The sequence below is a fragment of the Cibotium barometz genome, chromosome 57 (assembly GCF_041138505.1).
Source record: "Cibotium barometz isolate CiBa-2024 chromosome 57, ASM4113850v1, whole genome shotgun sequence".
Lineage (NCBI taxonomy): Eukaryota > Viridiplantae > Streptophyta > Polypodiopsida > Cyatheales > Cibotiaceae > Cibotium > Cibotium barometz.
Window position 1 is genome coordinate 13,855,846 of NC_141102.1, and position 10,293 is coordinate 13,866,138.

The window sequence follows — 10,293 nt, forward strand, 5'->3', positions numbered from 1 at the left end:
GTCTTCTCATACATACACAACAATACGTGGTCAAGAATTACCAGGATGAGCATAAGCTTTTGTGTAGGCGATGGAGGTGTACGGAAAGTGAAGATGATGTCTTAGCTAAATACAGATATATATTAGCATTGTGGGGTAATGGCAAAGTGGCAGACGAAAATATTCTTTCCATGGATTGTTGGCTGAGCTTATGGAATGTATGATACCCTCATTGGAGAAAACAACTTCTTGGGGTGAGAGAATCAATGTTGGTTTGCGGTAGTTATGTATCCATTTGAAATTGAAGAACCTACATTTGTACGTGAAAATTTTACAATGGTATATTGGATTATTCCAACGGTATGATATACAATTGCAACAAAACATGATAAGGTAAGTGAATAACATTATATCCATTATGGACAAATTAAAATTGACACGTGACATATGCAATCATCCAATTACTAACTAATCTTATATGTACAATTGGTTTTGTATATTGGGCCATTTGATCGGTATGCATATTTTTACATTTCATACACTAAACAATTCTAATCATACATCGTACATTTTTAAATGATCCAAAATTTCTTCATATAATTTAATTGGTATGTTGGATAGTTTGAAATTTTGAGAACGTGAGAACTCTTGGACTAGGTAATATCCTAGGAGCATTAAAAAGGTGAAAATTCTAAGTGGATTGGTTCAAACGTAAACCAATCCATTTAATGCACATGAGGTCCAGATGAATTCTTAAAAACATTGTCTGCCCCGACCACTGTGCATCAAATGGTCTTATATACTTGTATCAAAAAATCTTATGTTCATATCACTCACCGTATATACTTAGGGAAGCCTAAGAGGATAGGAACCTTAGACAAGACATCAAGCAAAGGAATACATAGATCAAAGAGATAAAAAGCAAAGGAATCCATAGATCAAAGAGATAAAAAGCGTAGACATACACAACAAGAATATGTAGTTGGAGGGGACTATAAATTAGTCTATTTGGGAGAGCATTAGGTTTACTTGGAAGGATCCTTATCATATATGACCTTATCTAGGGAAAACAGATAAAGGGCTTAGGATTGATGGTTGTCACTACCTTAAGGAACCTAGAGTTAGATGAACAATTAATAAGGAGAGTGGTCACCTAGAGTAGTGTAAACTAAGATTATGTTGTGGCCTCACCAACTAGTAATAATTATAAGAGCTCCAACTAACTTTGGAAGGGTATAATGAGAAAGATCTTTAATAGAATCTACATTTGATAATATATATTTATGAGAAGTAGAAAGGGTTGGGAAGAAAAAGCATGTTGAAGATCATCATGAAGAGCATGATGCTATCGTGGCTAAAAACAATTTGCGAGTAGTCAAACTTCCATCTAAAGTATACAATGCAACTCCATTAATCAAATTACCAACCCATTAGATGGAACTATCACCTCCTTTTGGTAGCCTATGGTTATAAAACCATCCATTGAGACAACTCCTTATTAGGATACCATAGCCGAAGGGAAGAGAACTACTGAAATGTATCTTGTGCCACTTGGCTTAACTATAATCACAACTAGGACGAGTGGAGTTCTATCATGAAATGGACTAAGTGAGGTTAATCCTCCCATTTGAGGAGAGAATGTCTCTATATGTGGAAAGAGTTGTAGCAACAATATAAATGAGACCCACAACAAGTGTAACAGAGACCCAAGGAGTGCTATAAACAATGGGGATGCATACCACATTTCTACATCTCCATACACCATTGAAATCATTAGTGGTTAGACCAAGAACTATTCCTTTGGCAAATGAAGCTAGAAGACCTATAATAAGAACCCTATTAGGTGGAGTGACTCCAATGATTCCACCATTTATACCAATGATGGCCTCTAATATAATACTTGGAGGTGGATACATACCACTAGCTTTACCAACACCCCTATCTATGATGAACATTGCAATAGATATATGTAATGGCACAATAAGAAATAAGAAAGGGGGTGTTAAGGGAAGTTGGAAGAGGAACAAGAGATCCTATGGGTAACCAGATCAAGCCAACATGCCTAAGTTGATTCATAAGTTTTAAGGTGATACTAACCCTATACAACACTTGGAGATCTTTGCATATCTTTGTGACACATTTGGTGAGAGCTTGATGATTTACCTTGCATCACAAAATGACTAGTTTAATATTGAATAGGAGAGCAAGTGATTGGGACCAAAGTCAAGATTAGAGCATTTGTATCCTCTCATTGGGTAGTGTGGTGTGCTATTGTCACTAGAATCATGAGTGTCCTCAATTAATTGTAAATAATACGCATTGTGTGTGATGGGGTAACCATGATACCAATCAAGGTAGTGTGGTGTGCTATTGTCACTAGAATCATGAGTGTCCTCAATTAATTGTAAATAATACACATTGTGTGTGATGGGGTAACCATGATACCAATCAAGCATCTACCAACATTGTAGGAGAGAACCATCACAACCATCTCTTATTGCCTCCATCTAAGTATAGAGAGTTGTCCCTTCAAGTTTATTTACATATTAGGTCATTCTATTTTCATATACTAGAAGGGAAAAACCCTAGTTTCTTGGTGATTTGTATTAAGCCAAGGAATAGCTTAATAATTATGATTATGAGTGGAATCAACTTCAAAAAAATGAGCATTAAGCTCCATTAGGTATGTATTAGAGTGGGATAATTATTTTTGGTTCATATATTTCATATTTTTTCATGCATTGTTTGAATTGGCATTAAATATTAAAAAAAATACTTAATTACTTACGTAACCACCATTAGCTAAGATTAAGACTCTTAATCACCCCCATCATCAAGTCTAAAAAACCTAAAAAATTTTCAAAAACTAAGCTAAATGAGCTCTCGAGCTGGAAGATGTGAGCCCATAATCCCATGAAAAAAGACGTCACAAGTGAGCTATGAGCTTACAGACATGCACATTTGTGTGTGATGGGGTAACCATGATACCAATAAATGTCATTATTATCATGTCACTAATGCCTTACCATGCCAACAAAGACCCCCACTTGCTTTATCCATCTCCAAGGCCAAGTGTACTAGGCTCAAACAACTTGCTTATAGCAAATATACAAAGGGGAGCGTATAGGCTACCACAAGTTCCCTTACCTCCATATGTGTTACCACCATTGTAACCCATAGCACCAAAAGTGCACTCAATTTAATCAAGTGCCAATTGAGGAACCTATAAAAAGATGAGGGGTATGAAGTTAAGATCAACTCAATACATAGAGGAACCCCAAGAATCATTGCCTACTTATTATTAGGATCACAAACAAATTTCCAAGAATCATTGCCTACTTTAATAAGATTGAATCAAGTCCTCTTTCCAATCGGGGGTACAGTCCTAAGGGTGGGATATTAAGTTAACAACATGTCAATCTCTAATATAGTGCTATAGTAAGGATCCCGCGCAATTGTGGAGTGTCTAGTTAAGAATGCTTTGACAACTTAAGTAGTAACCTCAAATGGCTTCAACTTGTAACAAATATAGTGTGAAACATAAGGACTACTATGGATGACCATGTTTAACTTTACAAGCCCTACCATAAGTATTAATGCTAACCACTCCATAGGTTAACATGGTTTCACCCCGCCATAAGGTGCTTTGTCATCTCTTACCCGCTCGAATGGGCACTTACCTTGTTTAAAACAATGCTAAAACATATAAAGCAGCCTTATCTTGTGCGTAGTGTCAAATAGGAAAAGTATAAGAACTTTGTGTACATACTTGCTTAAGACTAGTAATAGAGGTAGTACCATTTTTAAGTTTGGTCAACCTAGGATGAAAACTAGTCACTTGTATATAAATCATTTTTTACAATATGCAATGGACAATCATTCCCCTACAACAATTTACTTGTGAGCTTCCCTTCTTCCCTCTTCTTGCTTGTTTGCATGCTATTGGATTCTTACATGCTAGATGGATGCTTGTTTTGAATAGGTTAGATTGTAGGTTTTTTCTTCCATCAGTTTTTTTTCCCCTGCCTTTGAGCAATGCACCTAGACACGTAAGCCGTGATCCTAGAAACATGAGTCAATAGATATGAATCTAGAGTTAGATATACCTAATATTGTACTAACTAATTATTATTGCCCTAAAGACTTGTATACGGATATACCTTTACTCATGTTCATTAAGGATTTTCTTATCATACAATTTGTACCACCTACAATTGCCAATGAAAATTATTATCCTTTGTAATTATTGAGACATCAGGCTATAATTATTACCCAATAATCACACAACAACCCTTTCATAGGCCTAGTACACAAAATTTTATGCCCCAAGTAGGCCTATCTCATAAAAATAAAGTATGTGAGCCTAGTTCATACAAAAAAAGGGTGAGCTTATATACATGAGCATGTAGGCATGAGACTATAGACGTGAGCCTAGAGATACAAACTTGGACACGTGAGATTAGAGACGTGAGTTTGGAGGTGTGAGTTAATAGACGTGAGTCAACACACGTGAACTTAGAAAAAATATTTTTTTAAAAATCTTTAAACTTAAAAAATGTAATTTTTAGCTCAAGTAGAATAGATGTGTCTGAAATCAGTTTTAGACCTGCTTCACAAAGCACTAGAGACCGTTTTACTGAAGCGAAACCCTTGATGTGCACTTGATCTAGACTAATAATTGGAAATGTTAATACAATCAACTATAGTGCATTAAACCAAACTTCCTTAAACCCACCTAGCCTTCTCCCATTAAAGTCCACCCCTATTAAGAAGGTAAAACTCCTTTGTATCTCTTAAGCAAGGAGCTTTAGGATAAAATGAGCCAACTAAACATAGATGTGAGCGGAGGAACATCAGAACACCTAAAAATAGGAGCCAACTAAACATAGATGTGAGCGGAGGAACATCAGAACACCTAAAAATAGGAGCTACCACAATCCTCCAAGCTCATTTATCAAAACCCTATACTGAGAAGTATTATAGACCACCACCAATACCATACCCACCTCTAGTATTTCCACCCCAACTGGTTGTTCCTCCTAGAACTACACCAGTACAACACTACTCGGTGACATTTCCAATGGACCTCGAGAATATGTACAAACCACCACAATTGCCATACCCACCTCTGGTTTACCACCCCAACTAGTTCCTCCTAGAACTACACCAATACAACACTACTCGGTGACATTTCCAATGGACCTCGAGAATATGTACAAACCACCACAATTGCCATAAACACCTCTGGTTTACCACCCCAACTAGTTCCTCCTAGAACTACACCTTGGTAACATTACCAATGTACCTCAAGAGTCTAGAAGAGGAGAGCTATAAGTCATATGAGCAATATAATTCATATGAATAGAGAAACCCCTAGACATTAGCTATGTATCCTTATTTGAAGCTATAATGTAGAAAAGGGTGAGAGACTTCAATGAGATGTCATGAAGGTCTCCTCCATAATGTTTCCATTATAAGGACATGCACCATCTTGTTGAGTGTCTTCATGGAGCTGCTATCACAACCAAGTACCTAAACTCCATCTCTTGAATCCAGTGCCCAACCCTAATGTCATTCCTATTGAGATGTCAAGCTCAACATGAGATGACACTCATAAGGCACCTGCATGACCGTTCAACATTTACATCACTGGCAAGTTTGGTAGCTGGCACCGATATATCTTCGCCAGAGATTCTACAGCTAGACTACACCGACTAGTCCACACCTACCCACTCCACTTAACATGTTCACATTATGGACCACTTGTATATAATCTATTATGTGTGTTAGTCACTTTATCTTCTTACTAGACCTCTTTTTTTGTGTGAAGAAGAATAAGAATTTTCAGTCTCTCACCTTGAGTGTTCTCTTCTAAGGTTTGTGTGAGTGTGTGAGTGTTCTCTTCTAAGGTTTGTTTGAGTGTGTGTGCTTGCAAGAGCTCAAGCTCTCTTCTCCCCTATATCTTTTCATGGTATCAGAGCCTGGTTCATGCTAAGGGCTGAGCGGTAAGTAAGATAATCACAAGAAGCGGTACGAGGGTAACAGTTTCATCTGCTCTTCCCCCCTTGTGTTAGCTACTACACCCTTGTCGGGGAGCTCTTCGGGAGGCACCGACAAACAAACTCTGATTGAGGAGCTTTCTTCACGGGAGCAAAGCTATAAGGCAACTATAAAGTCTGTTGAACAGAGTTTTTCAAGTTGAAAACGCGTTTCGAGCGCGTTTGGACCTCTGTTTTTCAATTCGCGGCATTTACAGACACTACAGGTAAGTTTCGATTCTCTACAGAACTCTATTTTTGGAACTGCAGGAAGGGCAATTGGTTGTGTAGACACTATGTGTACTGTAAAGAGGTCTCAAAGTTATCATTGGGTGTATGTATGCAAATTGAGATCACTGGTTGTGACAGTTTGGGTGCAATATAGTACCGCAGAGAATAGAACAGTTTGTGCAGGTCAAACAAGAGTGCTGTTTTTGGTAAATTTGTGTTGTAGACAAGATGTCGAATGATGGAATAAACCAGATTGTTACTTACAGAGAAGCTTGATAAGAACAACTTCCATGCTTGGAGGTTAAGATTAACAAATTTATGATGGGAAAAGGCTATTGGGACTACATTGAAGGTGAACATGAGGAGGCACCAGAGATACCAGAGATACCAGAGATACCAGCGATTAATCCAACTCTTATAGATGTAAAAGAATTCAAGGATTGGAATCAAGGAGCAAGGAAAGTCATGTATTGGCTTTCTATAAGTATACATGACACCATGATTGGGCATATACAGGATGCCAAGTCACCTAAGGAAGCATGGGACACCTTGGTGAAGTTGTATAAAACTAACACTAAGGCACGAAAGATTCAGTTGAAGAATGAGCTTCATACTGTGGAGAAGAACAAAATGTCAGAATGATTATGCCTTGAAGATCAAGGGCATTGTGGAATCCCTTACATTAATTAGTGTTTTCGTTTGATGATGATAATAAGGTGGAAGTATGGCTATGTGGTCTCGGGCCACAATTCAAGGCATTCAAGATGTCTATTCAGACTTGGGAGAACATTCCCAACTTCACAGATTTGGTGTCAATGCTAATCATTGAAAGAGAAGAATTTGGGTGAAGATCAATAGTCTTCGACATGCCTTCGACACAAGTGTAGGTAGAGGACGAGGTAGAGGTCATGGAGGTGGCTAAGGTGGTGGCCGAACAAGTAATCTGAATTATGGTTAGCAGCAGCAACATTCCCAGGATTTGCAACAATAACACATAAGTGGAAGAGGCCAGTTTAGAGGCAGCGGGAGTCAACGAGGTCGTGGAAATTGGCAAAGGGACAGCATAATGATACACGAGGCTGTTTTTACTGTGGTAAGCCTAGACATGTGCAGACAGATTGCTATAAGAAGTAGAGTGACATGCGAAATGGAAAAGTGCAGCAAAATAACCATGCATCCTCTAGTAGAAACAATGAGGATAATGAGAGGTTTTTTGTTATGCAATATGTAGTTAATGCTATGTCTGAAAATGATGTAGCAGCATGTAAGGATGATGTATGGTATGTTGATTCAGGTGCTTCAAACCACATGACATGTCATGGTGACTGGTTTAAGGAAATGAAAAGTCTTGAAAGATGAGGTTTTGTTGAAACAGGGGGATGACATTGCTCATCCAATCGCCCATGTTGGAGATGTGCCATTGTCTATGCAGGATGGTAAGGTGAAGTACCTTGCAGATGTACTTCATGTTCCGAACATTACAAAGAATCTAGTTTCAGTTGGCTAGATGATTGACCAGCAGGGTTTGTAGGTCAGGTTTAACCCTGATGTTATGTAGAAGACTTTAAAGATAAGTGTAGGTTGGTTGCAAAAGGCAATAGAGTGGACATAATATTTACATTGAATGTAAATATGCCTGAAGTGAGTGCTGCAATGTTTGGAAATGGTTTAGGAGTTGTTGCAGATATTGACATTTGGCATAAGAGAATTGGGCATGTAAATGTACAAAGAATGAAGTCTAAGCAGACTAAAGAAATTGTGACAGGGCTACCTAAGTTTAAAGTTGAAACAAAGCATGTATTTCCATATGACAGAAATGTGAGCAGGAATGTACTAGATGTTGTGCATTTAGATGTATGGGGTCCTGCGAAGACTGATTATGGATGGCTGCAGGTACTACATAGATGACCGCCCACCACGAGGAAAGTGTGGGTGTATTTCATGAAGGAGAAGAGTGAAGTGCTCACTTGTTTTTAGAATTTCAAAGTGATGGTGGGCTGAAAAATAGATAAGAAAGCATGTGAAGGGCCTAAGGTTAGATGGAGGGGTAGAATACTTTTCCAATGAGTTCTCTGAATTCTTGCGAAAGAACAACATTAAGAGACAATTTACATGCAGATAAACTCTATAGCAAAATGGAGTTATTGAGCAGAAAAACAGGCACATTGCAGAGATAGCACGAGCATTGATGGTAGATAAGAATATGCCGCATAGCTATTTGGCTGAGGCTGTGTCTACATTAATTTGGCTGAGGCTGAGGCTGTGTCTACATTAATTTATATCATGAACAGGACTCCTACTATAGCCATACATGATGTAACACTAGAGGAGAAGTTTACTGGCAGGAAACTTGATTTGTCTCACTTGAAAGTTTTTGGATGTATCGCATATGTGCATGTGCCAGATGAGTTGCGTACTAAGCTGGAACCAAAGGTAGAAAAATGTGTGTTTATTGGGGTATTCCCTTGAGCAAAGGGATATAGATGCTATAATCCTGCTACACGTGAGGGTAAGTAGGCATGTTATATTTGATGAGATGAGTAGCTGGTATGCTGATTCTGAAAAAGATGCTGTTTTAGGGCTGATGTAAGTGGAAACGTGGTTGCACAGAATGCAAGTCAATAATCACAGTCATTGAGTGGACCAAGAGAGTTCTTATCCAGTGGTTCTGTTAATAGACCTTGGAGTGGCAGGTTGCATCATAATACCAGTCGTGAAAATGTTGTTGGTACATCACATAAAAGCAAAGAGAAAGTGGTTGAGCCCCTTGGTATGCTTGATATTTCTGTAGGGCATTCTATTATTGATGGGAGTCTAGTGGCTGAAAGATGAGCCTTGATGAGAAGCTTGGGATTCCAGCAAATGAGGACACCTGGTGTGAAGAAGGCTATGGAAACCATGAATGCAAAGTTACAAAGATCTAGAAGAGTCGAAAACCTTGTGCAGAGGCTGACTTATGATGGTTATGTGGCACATCACTATGCTAATGTGGCAAAAGTTGTGTAGGTTGTAGAACCCACATGTTTTGATGAGGCTATTGGAAATGTGTATCTTCGCCAGAGATTCTACAGCTGGACTACACCGACTAGTCCACACCTGCCCACTCCACTTAGTGTGTCCACATTATGGACCGCTTGTATATACTCTATTATGTGTGTTAGTCACTTTATCTTCTTAGTAGACCTATTTTGTTGTGTGAAGAAGAAGAACAATTTTCAGCCTCTCACCTTGAGTGTTCTCTTCTAGGGTTTGTGTGAGTGTGTGTGTGCACTTGCAAGAGCTCAAGCTCTCTTCTCCATTGCATATTTTCAATTCCATATTGAGGCACATGTTACAAGTGTGGATTTGAACATGCTTTTAAGGATTGTTTTAATAGATTGACATTCACCCCAGTGGTTGGAGTATCAACCAATTCAACATGCCTTAACTTGTTAAGTGTATAAGGTGGACTTGATCATATAGTCCCCCTTAATTTTGTTCACAAAGGATCTAGACTAAAATGAGGGCAGTTCCCAGGGAAACATCCAAGGCATCTAAGAAGCAGAAAGCTCAGATATGAAAGAGCACAAGAAGTTATTGGTGGGGAGTTTAATCTTTTTTTGTAATACACGATTTGACATCAACTTTGCAGTTTGGTGTCCTTAGCAGGTTCTCAAATTAGCTCTGAGAGAAACATTGGCAAAGGTATCATTGAGTATGGTATCACTTATTACAAATCGTTCAATATCTTTATTTTATGACTCAGATTAGGGAGGAGGTTGTGATAGCAGAAAATCTGTTTTGGTTTATTATTTCTTATTAGGTATGGAATACACGTAGTTTAGTAAGAAGCACTCTACAATGGTGCACTTTTTGAGTATAAGGCAACATGTTGTACGTCATGTGAAGTAGTATGATTGAGAAGGATCTTAGGAGACATGGGTGTTGCTCAAAAGGGAGAAACACCCATGTTGTTGTGTAATAATCACAGAGTTGCATGGCGATCGCTATGAACCCAATGTTTCATGCTCATAAGAGGAGCACATTGAGATACAATATTATTATG